This window comes from Rhyacophila brunnea, unplaced genomic scaffold, assembly GCF_057557595.1.
Source record: "Rhyacophila brunnea isolate RB1 unplaced genomic scaffold, BYU_Rbru_1.0 scaffold_4, whole genome shotgun sequence".
Taxonomy (NCBI): domain Eukaryota; kingdom Metazoa; phylum Arthropoda; class Insecta; order Trichoptera; family Rhyacophilidae; genus Rhyacophila; species Rhyacophila brunnea.
This window is the reverse complement of record NW_028233068.1, coordinates 16,696,266-16,708,697: the sequence shown is the minus strand read 5'-3', so window position 1 is coordinate 16,708,697 and position 12,432 is coordinate 16,696,266. Positions and strand designations below refer to the sequence as shown.

The 12,432-nt window shown below is 31.4% G+C and overlaps 1 protein-coding gene across 1 annotated transcript in view; it reads right to left on the bottom strand.

Moving 5' to 3' along the window:
* Window positions 1–11,817, bottom strand: part of sli (slit guidance ligand) — a 381,470-nt gene extending 369,653 nt beyond the window's left edge. Inside the window, exon 1 of the mRNA XM_085954614.1 lies at window positions 11,721–11,817. The gene's annotated coding sequence lies outside the window, so the exon portion shown is untranslated. The remainder of the gene's footprint in view (window positions 1–11,720) is intronic.
* Between the last annotated feature and the right edge of the window lie 615 nt (window positions 11,818–12,432).

Below are 12,432 nucleotides of genomic sequence, written 5' to 3'. Positions count from 1 at the left end.
TGAGAAGCAGGGGAAATAAAACGAAATAATATATCTGCGCGACCAATTCTATTCTACCACAAATGACATTTTATTAAATTTCTCGAAAATACGCATCATGTTAATTAAAAAGATCTACTCTTTCCCTAGTCCTTAGTACAACTGACAAGTAAATAATGAAACCTTCAAAGTTTTGATGTCGAACGTTTCCAGACGTTTGCAATATAAAGAGTCAGTCTTAGCCAGGTCTCACATAAAAACTCGTCCGCCTACAACGTCTCGTTATTCACAAAACACACGTTGCCAAATAAAGCTCCCGAAGATTGGTCGAATGCGACTGTTTCGTTTGAAAAAAACATCTGTTGTTGCAATCGACAAGTTTCATGCTACGAATCGAAGACGTCAGGTCTCGTACAAACACCTACGAATTGGTCACTCCTATACCAGCTAGCCGATCGTCGCATTCAAATATCTATAATATAATACGTTTCGAAGGCTACGCGCGACTGTCGCTAGGTAGATGTGCGCGGTCTTCACAAGCAACACTGAATCGTCGTTCTTGGAAGGTTTGATTTATGGCTGTGCGAGTTTAGATGTGAGAGCCGACTAAAACCGTCGATCAGGTCTGGATTTAAAATGTTTAGTTAGGTACTGACCTCACCTATGTACAGATACCATATTTCAGGTGATCGACGACATTCTCAAAATGAACTCAAAACATATCAGTCACAGAACAGATAATAAATAGAATTCCGATAGGCACACTGCATTTTGACGCAAGATTTTGAATGTATGAGTGTCCTACGAAAATGAGCCACGCATTATAGACGTGTAATAGTGTGTCTAATACACCAATATTAAATGAGCGTCAATGCATAAACCCAGAGCAGTTGTCAGTGTTCGACGTATGACGTATTCTTGACACATGTTTAAATTTATCCCGTACTCTTCCTTACTCGAGATCGGTTGCCTGCTTCTCCTTACCCGTTAGGTATTATTTCAGTTCCCATTATTTCTGAGTTCCCTGATATCAGTATATTTACTGATATGAATGGGTTCATGTAGGGGGGGTTTGTTTCACTATAATTAAAACCATGGCTTTGGGGAAATTAAATATTAAGTACATTTCGCTTTTAAGACTATATATCGTCTCTGTTCTGGCAGAACACACTAACTGGAGAATACTAGTTTTGAGTAATTTGACTTTGAAGTTGTTAAAATGTTTGAAATGGTCTATCATGTGAGTTTATTAAGTAATCGTAAAAAGGATGACTTTAAAATAAAGACTGTTTATTTATTAAGAAGGTTTCCAGACGGTAAAGTTTGAAATAAGGAACATTTTGGTATAACTAACTCAATATGTAATTTTTTCGAATTAGTGTCTTCTGCCAGAACAGTGACGATATTATATAAATTGATTGGGGTAACATTTAAATTATCAATATTTCACGTTCACGCACACTTTGGCGCGAAAAGGTAGCGAATTAGATTCATACGCGACGGTCAAGGCTTGAAGGATAGTTCCAGACTGGCTATTACCTACCCTCTGTCCTTCATCCCGTCATTATTAATATTATTATGGCCCGAATTCTTTTCTTCCCAACCCTATCGATTGCAGGATTTTTGATGGGGGATTTAGGAATTTAATGTGATATTTGGTATCACTACTTATATGACAAAATTCGTTTATATCTGGTTGATACGACGCATTTAAAGCCTCCGTCCTCGCAGAATCGATACCTGTCCTGTATACAACTTTAAATTGAAAAATTTTACGGCAAATTGGTTTTACACCCCTTGTTTAGGGGAAAGGTGGGCTAGCCGCTAGCGCAGCGCCTTGCCGATTCGACTCGCGTCTGCATAGATCTAATTTGCAGGCATCTCTTCTTCTACGACTTGCTGTTTCCACTCGACTATTCCTGTACACGCAACATATAAATGACTTTTCATTATTCAAAGGTGTGTATAACGTTGACTTTCGCGGTTTATCACTCAGCATTTGAAAGGTAAACAAACACTCATGGCAGTCATTTGATTATAATTGTAACTTTGATTAATTATAATAAAGACAATAGCTAGTAATATTCTGTTAAAATTTTTGATAAACAATATAGTCAACCGTTGGATCAATAATTTTGACTGAGATCCCTCTCGTATACAGGTTTGTTTTTTTCACGTTTCTACAACGGAAAGGCACACGGTATAATAAGCCCGGTCGCACATTGAAAATCACATCGACTGGGATATGAGCATAAATCAAATTCGGGCGAAATATTGCAACTGTTATTTGGCCATCTGAAATGAATGAAAAAGCAGCTTCTGCACACGACCAATGCGATATTTTGGTATTATATATGCGCCTCATACCGAATGAAATTTGTTGCATTCGAGCTGTGTGCGAAGGTACATTAAGTTACACGTGTTTTGTGAATACCAGCAAAATCATATCTACATATATGTCGTGTTACAGTCGGAAGAGTTTGGATGTGCGATCCGGCTAAAAAAACGGGTAAATAACGAAATGTGATGTTGGATATATCATTACATATACACGTCAGCAGAACAAGAAAACAATGCTGTAAAGATTAGAACTCAAGTGTATATTATGCCAGTTGCAAAATTTTTCACCAAATTCATATTTTTACGAAAGATTGATATTTTTATGTTGAACAAGGTTAGGTACTTACGGGGCCCATTTTATTCATCACACTAGGGAACACAGAATTAATGGGAACTGAAATTAATACCTAACGGTTGTGGAGTAGGTGGCGCAGGCCTTCTTCGTTCTGGGCTCGATCCCGGTGAGGACACAATATTTATGTGTTTTTCTCAAAGCCTGGGTGTTTGTGATTGTCAAAATTACTAACAACCACCTTATACAAAAAGTGAGGAAATGGTTATTAATAATTCTAAAAAAACGGGTGTGGAGTAACAGGCAACCGAACTCGAGTGTTGACGAATATGGGATAAACTTAAACACGTGTCAAGAATACGTCATTCCAAGCGTGTCCTTAGTTCTTACAACTGGTCTCGGCTTATGCACTGACGCTCATTCAATATTGGTGTATTTGAAGGTTGCAACACTCACTATTGCATGTCTATAATGTATGGTTTATTTTCGTAGAACACTCAAATTCAAAACCCTACTTCAAAATGTAGTGTATTGGAGAATAACCTATCTGAAATCTATTTATTAATATGTTCTGTGTTTAACACGTAGCGCCCATTAATAAGGCATTGTTTTAACTTCTTGATATAAAGACACAGGTATTAATTAAAATTTAAAATATATGCTTACATACATATATGCAAATCACATAATTTAACAATCAGGACCAATACTGTCAATTAAGGAAATTGTCAACTGAAAATAGATAATTTAATTTAATCAAAAACCATTGATATACCAATGTATCAATGTCAAAAACACATAATTTTGAAAAACTTCAAAAAACATTTATTATGAAGGTATGTACATAGTTGTTACGTAAAAATATGTGAGTGTTTTCGCCTAAGCTATCGATCCGTCTATGATCCATGCGAATTATTTCTTACAACTACGTTTCAACTGAGGTACTTTTACAATTACACCAATCAAGAGTCAATCTGTACCCGGAAAATATAAGACGTGATTTCGAGTTACCCTCTGTCTGACTGTTTTTCTAATAAATGTAAGTACTTATGTTTTCTGAGGTTTTTCAAAATTACGATTTTTTATTATTTTAAAGGGAACTCTTTTACAACAATTTTAGAACAACGTATTTTGAGTTTTTTCCCTATAGAACTAATGTATCGATTTGCCGATGGAAATCCGATGGATACAAATTCGAGCCCTATCAGGCGTAGGTACCTAGTATTTTTTTTTCAATATTTTTAGGCATGTTTCTGAGGTGTTTTCAAATTATAGATGTCAGCATGTCCAACTTCAAGCAGGCTGTCATCTACTATACCTAATTATATTATACCTCTAATATTCTAAACTCAGAAATAATGGTAACTGAAATACCTAACGGGTAAGAAGTAGTAGGCAACCGATCTCGAGTGCCGAAGAATATGGGATAAATTTAATACGTGTCAAGAATACGTCATACGTCGAATACTGACAACTTCTCTCGGTTTATGCATTGACGCTCATTTAATATTGGTGTATTACACACACTATTGCACGTCCATAATGAGTGGTAGTGGTTTATTTTCATAGGATACTCACACATTCAAAACCCTGTGTCAAAATGTGGTGTATTGAATATAGCCTATCGGAATTCTATTTATTAATCTGTTCTGTGATCATAAAGTATCTAACAATAATATTAAGTCTTGCGTAAGTATATAATATATTGAATATAAAAATAAATAATCATAAAATAAAATTGCTTGTAGAAATAGTATATTTTGTATCGGTATCATGTTGGCTATTCTACTATAATAGTAATTTGTTGTTTTATTTTAATCGATACTTAAGTATTATTAATTATTCCAAAAATGCTGCATCAAACGTGGAAATGATGATAGTTAATATTATGTATTTATAATATGCTTTACAATAAAATTTATTCCGACTGTCTTTAAACGTCCAGACTCCAGAGTAATTTTGTATAATAATATGTCGTTACACTGCTGATTTCATGAATGTCTCACAGTGATCCAAATAATCCCAAACATATTAATCTCTCGAGTTAGTTGTTTAATGTCGGGACGGCCTATGTGGCTTATAGCTAATCTGAACATTAATATTGTTTATTTGGTATAAAATCTGTGTATATTCCCATATTTTATCAGAGCTGTTCTGCCATTTCAACTTTTCAGATGTCTATTTTTAAAAACCCGGTTAAATTTATTTTAGAGTTAAGGCCAAACACACATATTTAATGAATACGATGTTATACGTACCTATTTATTTTGCGTAGGATCAAAGAGTTTCGAATATGCCTTAAGGGTGCTTATCATAGAAACTTTTTGTATTACCCATTAAATCTGGAAAGGTGTATGGTTTAATTGGTCACATAGAATATTCTCATTGGCAGCATCAGTAGTACATGTCATATTATATTCTGTAAAAAACTATTTTGACGTTTTATTTCGGTTACTCACTTACATAATAATAACTATATTTGTGGACTTATTCAATTCATGATAAATGCATAATTGATAATTTTTTCGAATAGCCAATCCAAAATATAGAAATAATGATGATATTTTCAGTGGTTAATTTTATAAAATTTACTATTGCTGATCGTTCTTTAAGGTCACAGAGAGATATTAATAATTAATTTTAGGAGTTTGAAGCATTAATATTAATTATTATTATTAATGCTTCAAACTCCTAAAACTAACCTAAACTAAAAACTCTAAAGAAAAATATCAATTTTCCACATACTTACCTACTTATCATAAATTGACAAAAAAATACATATAATACTATATAGCAACATACTATTACTTCCGATTGTCTTGATTATTAATCTAAATAATGATGATTTAATACATACAAATAGGCTTGTAGGTAACACTAATAACTTATATAGAATTCTGAATAATTCAAAAGTTTTTTAGCAAGTAGGTGCTCGTGAACTGCTCTTTACCTCAAACTCTACCTTCCGGTACAACAGCTCACGGCAGACTGTAATACGGTGAACTGCGTAATATAATTCACATGTAACTACAGAACAGATTAATAAATAGAATTCCTGAAGGCACACTACATTTTGACGAAGGGTTTTGAATGTGTAAGTATCTTACGAAAATGAACCACGTATTATATGCGTGCAATAGTGTGTGTAATGAACGTCAATGCATAAATCGAAATCAGTTGTCAGTATTCGACGTAAGACGTATTCTTGACACGTGTTTAAGTTTATCCCATATTCCTCCACACTCGAGATCTGTGACAGTGTACGTTTTATAACAATAAATTATATATCTTTTACTACACTGATACGCCTCTTTCCCTGATTACCTTGCATAAAATTAGATCAAATGATATTCACTTGTATTAATACATTATGCAATAATAAGAAAATAAATAGATAATATATGTAAAAAAATATTTTTAGAATATATTACATCATTTTTATCCTAGAGCCGGAGTGCAAAGTAATGAAGTATATACTCTACTCCACACCCATTATGTATTTCAGTTCCCATTATTTCTGAGTTCCCTGCATGTAACCGAAATCGATAATTGTTAGAAAAATACTGCCAGATCAGAACGCATTAATTTTAATTATATACTTTCTACTTTTAGTCTGAAATAAATTTAGTTACCTACGACAAAAGTGCGCGACGTTTTACACAATAAATATATGGCCAAGTACAAATAATGTAAGATGAGAGCAAATAAACAATACGACGTGTGATGTCGGTAAATATCGCGAAATGCAAATAATGAAATCGCGCCTGGGCCAAAGGATAAAAAGATGTCGTTTTCTTCGCCGGAGGAATAAGACAAATAAGCCGCATATAAATTATTTATTTTTAAAATGTTCCCTTTCAATTAGGTCAGCATTTCCTAATTAATTTTAATCACGGAACCCTTTTATATATTACTATGTAATATAACGTAATCCCTTAAATTGAATATTTATCATTAGTATAGTCGGCGGCGTTAGCGGTTCTTGTCTAATCACATTATTTAAGAAAATTCGATGGAAATACTCTTATTTCTTTATCCATAGCTGAGAACCTAAAATGCAACCCACGAGACATGGAAAATATTTTATTTCTCGCGGTTTTCTTTAACGCAAATGCTGCAATCGATTTCCCAGAAGATTTAAAGCGCGCTTCGAAAACAATTCAAATTAATCATACTATTATTAAATTATACCAAATTCTTCACAAATGCGTATTTCTCTCAAATGACTACCTGTAAAATATTTCTTAAAGCATAGCAAAACTCCCGCAACATAATAATATATCAAAATAAACCAAATAATAATATTTTATGTGTCACTCATCACTGTCATCTTCAATAATAATTATTTTTAGTTACCGGATGTGGTTCGAGAAAAGAGATCCTTTGATATTTTACACTTTTTACAGGTAGGTTTGGTAAGATTGATGGAACATATTATAACATATAATATCATCACCTCAATACTACAACTAGATAACTTAATTTTCACTATTTTTTAGATAGATATTGAATATGATTCTACATTTCCTTCTCTACCAAATGATATAACTAGGTAAGTCAGAAGTTAATGGGAACTGTATTAATTTTGTATTTTAAAATATTAGATAACTTTAAAACCATAAATGCATTAAATAAATAAAATAATATATCTAGAATATTTTTTCATGCAATTGAACATTATTTAATTGTTTAAAATGTTCAAGCACAATTTTAAATTTTTATTTTAAATAATAATTATAGCCCAGATTTATTTTATTGAGTTTAAAATTCATTTCCCCAACAATGACCAAATCAGAGCTAAATTAAATAATTTTATCATACTTATATATTTTTTAAATGGAGTTAAAGTGTTCCTTAGTAAATTAGCATTATCGCGTGGAGCATGTGAATCTCCACGAAATGGAGGTAATTTTAAGAAACATTTACGAGGAATGAGTATTAACCAAGCTAGTCTAAACCATTAGGAGATAAGTTTTTAAATAATGAAAATTTACATAAATATGACAAGTTGTCTATGTATTACTAAATTCCAGACAGAAACATAGGAGTTCCATAAAATATCAAAATATATTGTCAAAAATAAACATTTTTTTAGCTTTCTTGAGTAGTATGATTTTAGAGTCATCTCTCTTTTCCTTTCGGCTTTCGCACACAGATTATTATGTATTATAAACATGGAGACATGTATATTCCATTCAGTACAAGACACAAGAAAATATAATTTTATTAAAACAGATAAATTTACATTATTGTGTAATGCTTTAGAACTAAACTTGGAGATGACAATTTATTAAACGAGGGAAATTTCAAGAAAACAGTTTTCTTTATAAACCAACTCAATGAAAAAAAAAAACCAATCGTTATTCATCCCAGTATGTAGAAAAACAATGTTAATCACAATTTCCATGAATTAAAACTACTAAGGCTCCGGGTACTATATTACTACAATAATAATTATTATCTAATATGGATTCTTGCAGTTTTATTAAATTATTAGCTTCGCTTACTTTTTCTTTGTTTTTGTCTTTTGACCATGTCTAATCCTAACATAATATGGGCCTCCATATAGTGTAGGTATTAACAGATTTAAATTTTTACGAGAAATGGACATTGGCCACTTGCTCAACCTATGAGGTCCACAAATTGAAATCATCAAAACATATCTTCCCGTTATCTAAGATTCGAACCTGAGACCCTCGACATTATTATCCGAGGCGTAAGCCGCTCGGCCATCATACTCATTATTTCGTTATAGGTGCTGCGATGCATAAATAAATATTAAATGTACCTATATGCACTTATAGCACTTTCGTTAGGTGTATAAGTACCTACCTATTTTTGACATAAATAATTATTGCCAATTCAGTACATATGTAGTAATTAATATATTTAATTAATAATACTTAGGAATAATAAGCATGCAAATAATAAGATAACTCACCTGTTTCATCCAAGAAGTAGGTACTCTGCGCGAGGTATTCCTGTATTTTAGAACTCGGGTTAAACTGTCTCGTGTGATTAATTGGGTAAATAAAACGTTTCGTTGTTCTAGTATTAGCATAACTTCTTTGGCAATAAAATGTGTCAAAAATTAAATCAAGCGTCCATTTTTTATGTATAATGAAATGTGAAAAATATATAAACATAAATTATCAAACTTCAAATAAGCATTAGCAATATTTAATGATAGACTTAAACTAATTAATGTAATGTTTAATTAAGATATATCTACCTAACATTTATTTCGATCTTTAGATACAAGAAGGATAAATAATCATATATTATGCAGTAATTTTGTCATAACATAATAGTATGCAGTGTAGCAAGTGTTATTATCTGATTATTATGTTTGGCCAAAGATTTAAATATTATAATTTCTAATAAGCCCAGATGCTTACATATTAACATTTTTAGACCGTTTCACAATTTCATGTTATAAATAATTAAGACATCAGGCTATAAAATGTTGGCATCAAATTACATTTTAATAAAAATTAGTATAGAACATCGGAGTATTTTTAAAAATATGCTATAGATTTAATATGATAATTTAATCAACCAGTGTTTCAAAAACTGGAAGTTATCATATAATTATCGTTTTATTTGTGGTAGCATAATTTTATTTAAGGGCTTTGCAAAGCGACGAGGGTCGTCATTATTTTAATGACAGTAAATAAATAGGTAGGTAGTGGGAGAGTGATACACGAAAGCAATCTACTTAGCCTCTTTGGAATAAATCGGGTAGAATAATCGAATGTACTTAACCATGAAAAGAAAAATAAAGAACTACGCACTAAGAAGCCAAGGGGATACTTAAGATAGCAACAATAGAATACATGTAGCAAAAAAATACAATTAGGTGGACGCCTATAATATAACAACTAGGTACTTACATATTATTTTTTTAAATGAATTAGATAATAATATGTTATTATGAGACACTCGAAAACCACATGTGAACTTATTTAAAACTAGCAGTGGAGCAGATTAACTGAAATGAATTAATTAAAATATACTCAGGGTTCGAAATGGACCGGAGCGTCGTTCCAGTTCATGAAATCGGCAAAATTAAAGGTACGTCTCGTGGACAAATTAATTTTACCGTCTGAGCTAGTTTGGCCATATTGCAACATAAAATCGAACATTATTATTTTTATAAAGTAGACATAAAATTAGATACTTAACTACTAACTATGTTAATATTTTCGGAAAATTATAAGGAGCTCAGGTTCGTAAAAATTTATATTACGAGCGTTGAATATACTTGATTGATTATTAAATAGTTAGGTACACATATTAATGAAAATGAATGTTTATATTTTTGTTGTGTCGCTCTTTAACATGCTCATATGCGACTCTTTCTAGTGCGCAGGGTGAATTTCATTATTATCAATCCTATTGCATCGCTTTCTCTCGCTCGGCGCCGTTCCGACTATGGCTTAATTTCTGTCAAAACTATCGAATTTCACGCTAATGTATGTAAGTATACGATTATATATTTTGATAAATATTTCTATATTTCCTTGTAGGTGTCATCCATAAATCTTACAATGTTCGGTATTTTTTACCTATCTTGTCACTAGACTCACGCCTGTCACAAAATAGTCTACCCCCTTGTCTAAATTATGTACCTACATCACATCTTTGACCCCCCCCCCCTTTCGTATAATATTATCAACTTCAATAACTCAAGTATAATAGTCTCACGGATTTTTTTTTATTCTCAGAAAGATAAGTCCCATACATAATATTAATATTTTGATAGTGTCTTCATGTCACATTTTCTACAACCCCCCCCCCCTGCCTTCGTCACAAATAATCACGCCATTATACCTACTACAAAATAGAATATTTTCAATTTATCTATCAGATCAATACACCTAGTGAAAGTAAAAATCTTAATAAATTGGGCGTAAAGAAAAATCTTTATATCTATTAAGTAAGTAACTTTAACATCAGTTATTTTCTATTACGTAAATTAAGTAAATAAATTCTATCATTAAAATTTAAGTAATCAGTGACATTCGATTTATAATAGTTAAAATTAAACAAAGCGTACCTAATTGATAGGCTACCCGTTCTAGATGGACGTGTATTATACAAGTTGCCTTATTAGATTGAGAGGTATAGACACAAAAGTATTATAATATCGATATAACAAGAGTTTCTTAATTTTATTGCCATACATATTATTTACCGGCATAATTTAAATCAATTAATTAATCATTGTTTATTTTTAATAATGCTGTTTCAGTATGTAAATAAAATAAGTAAACTTGGTATCATTTATGTTTATATTGCAACTTTAAGTGCATATGTATCTGCATAGTATCTAACTCCTGGGTCAAAGATCCCATTTGCAAATATGTAGTAACTACTAATAGTGAGAGGAAAATTTGGATAAAATGCAACATGCAGTATCCCACTCGAAACTGGGAGAAGAATGCATGCGAAAACGAATTTACAATTTAAATAATCTACGTAGACATAGAGTTGTCTGTGTAACAAAATAAATAATCGCTTGGATTAAATATACCTACTTATAATAAAAAAACAAAACATCGTGTACAATATTAATTTAATGACATATTTTGTCCGCCATTGATCTAAAGCAGCATTCCATAATATTGCATTTTGACGTTTGACTTCATGTTTTAGTTTTACTATCTATATTCTATCGCCTATCGACTGAACAGCGTTCCATTTTCTTCATCAAGTTTTTATAGAGAAAAACTAAATAATTTTTAAAACTACGGAATAATAATTAATAAATAAATCAATTGTATTCGACTGATTTAATGGAGGTATTTTTTTTTCATTGTTTTAATATTTAATTTTCCCGCCGGAAAATATATTTAAAACAATGGCAATTATTTACATACACTTTTTAACGTTTGAAAATGGAATGTTTTCGCAGACGAATAATTTCCACGCGAATATTTACGGCTATTCTTCACTCCGCGTAAATATAATAATATTTAAAAAAAATCGAATTAATAATTACACCACAGAGTTTACAACACTAATTACAGGGATACTTGAACAGATTTTAATTGAAGATGCACATGGACTGATTACATTGGGAAAATAACGCGGAAATCACACATACGTTGAATGTTTTGTTGTTTGTTGATTTTTTAATCGCGAATACGGACAGATACGATGTTGAAGACGCGTCACGTCTCCACAAAAACCGGCCCTCGACTGGTTTTCGTCAAGCGGGGAGCTGCGCTGGTTGCATCGAGTTGGGTTTTGTACCGCCGATTGTACATTGGTACATATAGGATAAATCGCCAACCTTTTGAAGCATACAAACCGTAATACTATCTAAACTACAAAAAATATATTCAACAAATTATTAAAAAACAAACAAAAGCCTTCGCAAAAACAATAAGTATGGAACAACGACACTCGAATAATATATTGGTGGAAATTAATCTGTTTTAGATTTTCGATTCGTATTGTTTTTTTCATGTACTTATCAATATAAAAAATAGAATAAAAATGTAATCAAAACATCTTATCAGAACATCGTTTGAATTATCTTTGTCCTCTCTTTCAACAAAATAATACAATAATTAAAAAATGTATAAGGGTATACCTATTAACATTTATTATCTGCGTCTATTTGATAATAGGTATTTGAGAATGGGTTTATACTTATATAGGTAATATTAAATAAAAAAATACGAAAACAATAATTGATTTTACAAATTGCAAATTCAAGACGTTCTCAACATGACATGAAAAAACAAAAGACATACTGTTATAACTTATAACAGTATCTACCTATTAAAAAATAAATAAATATACGCAGATGG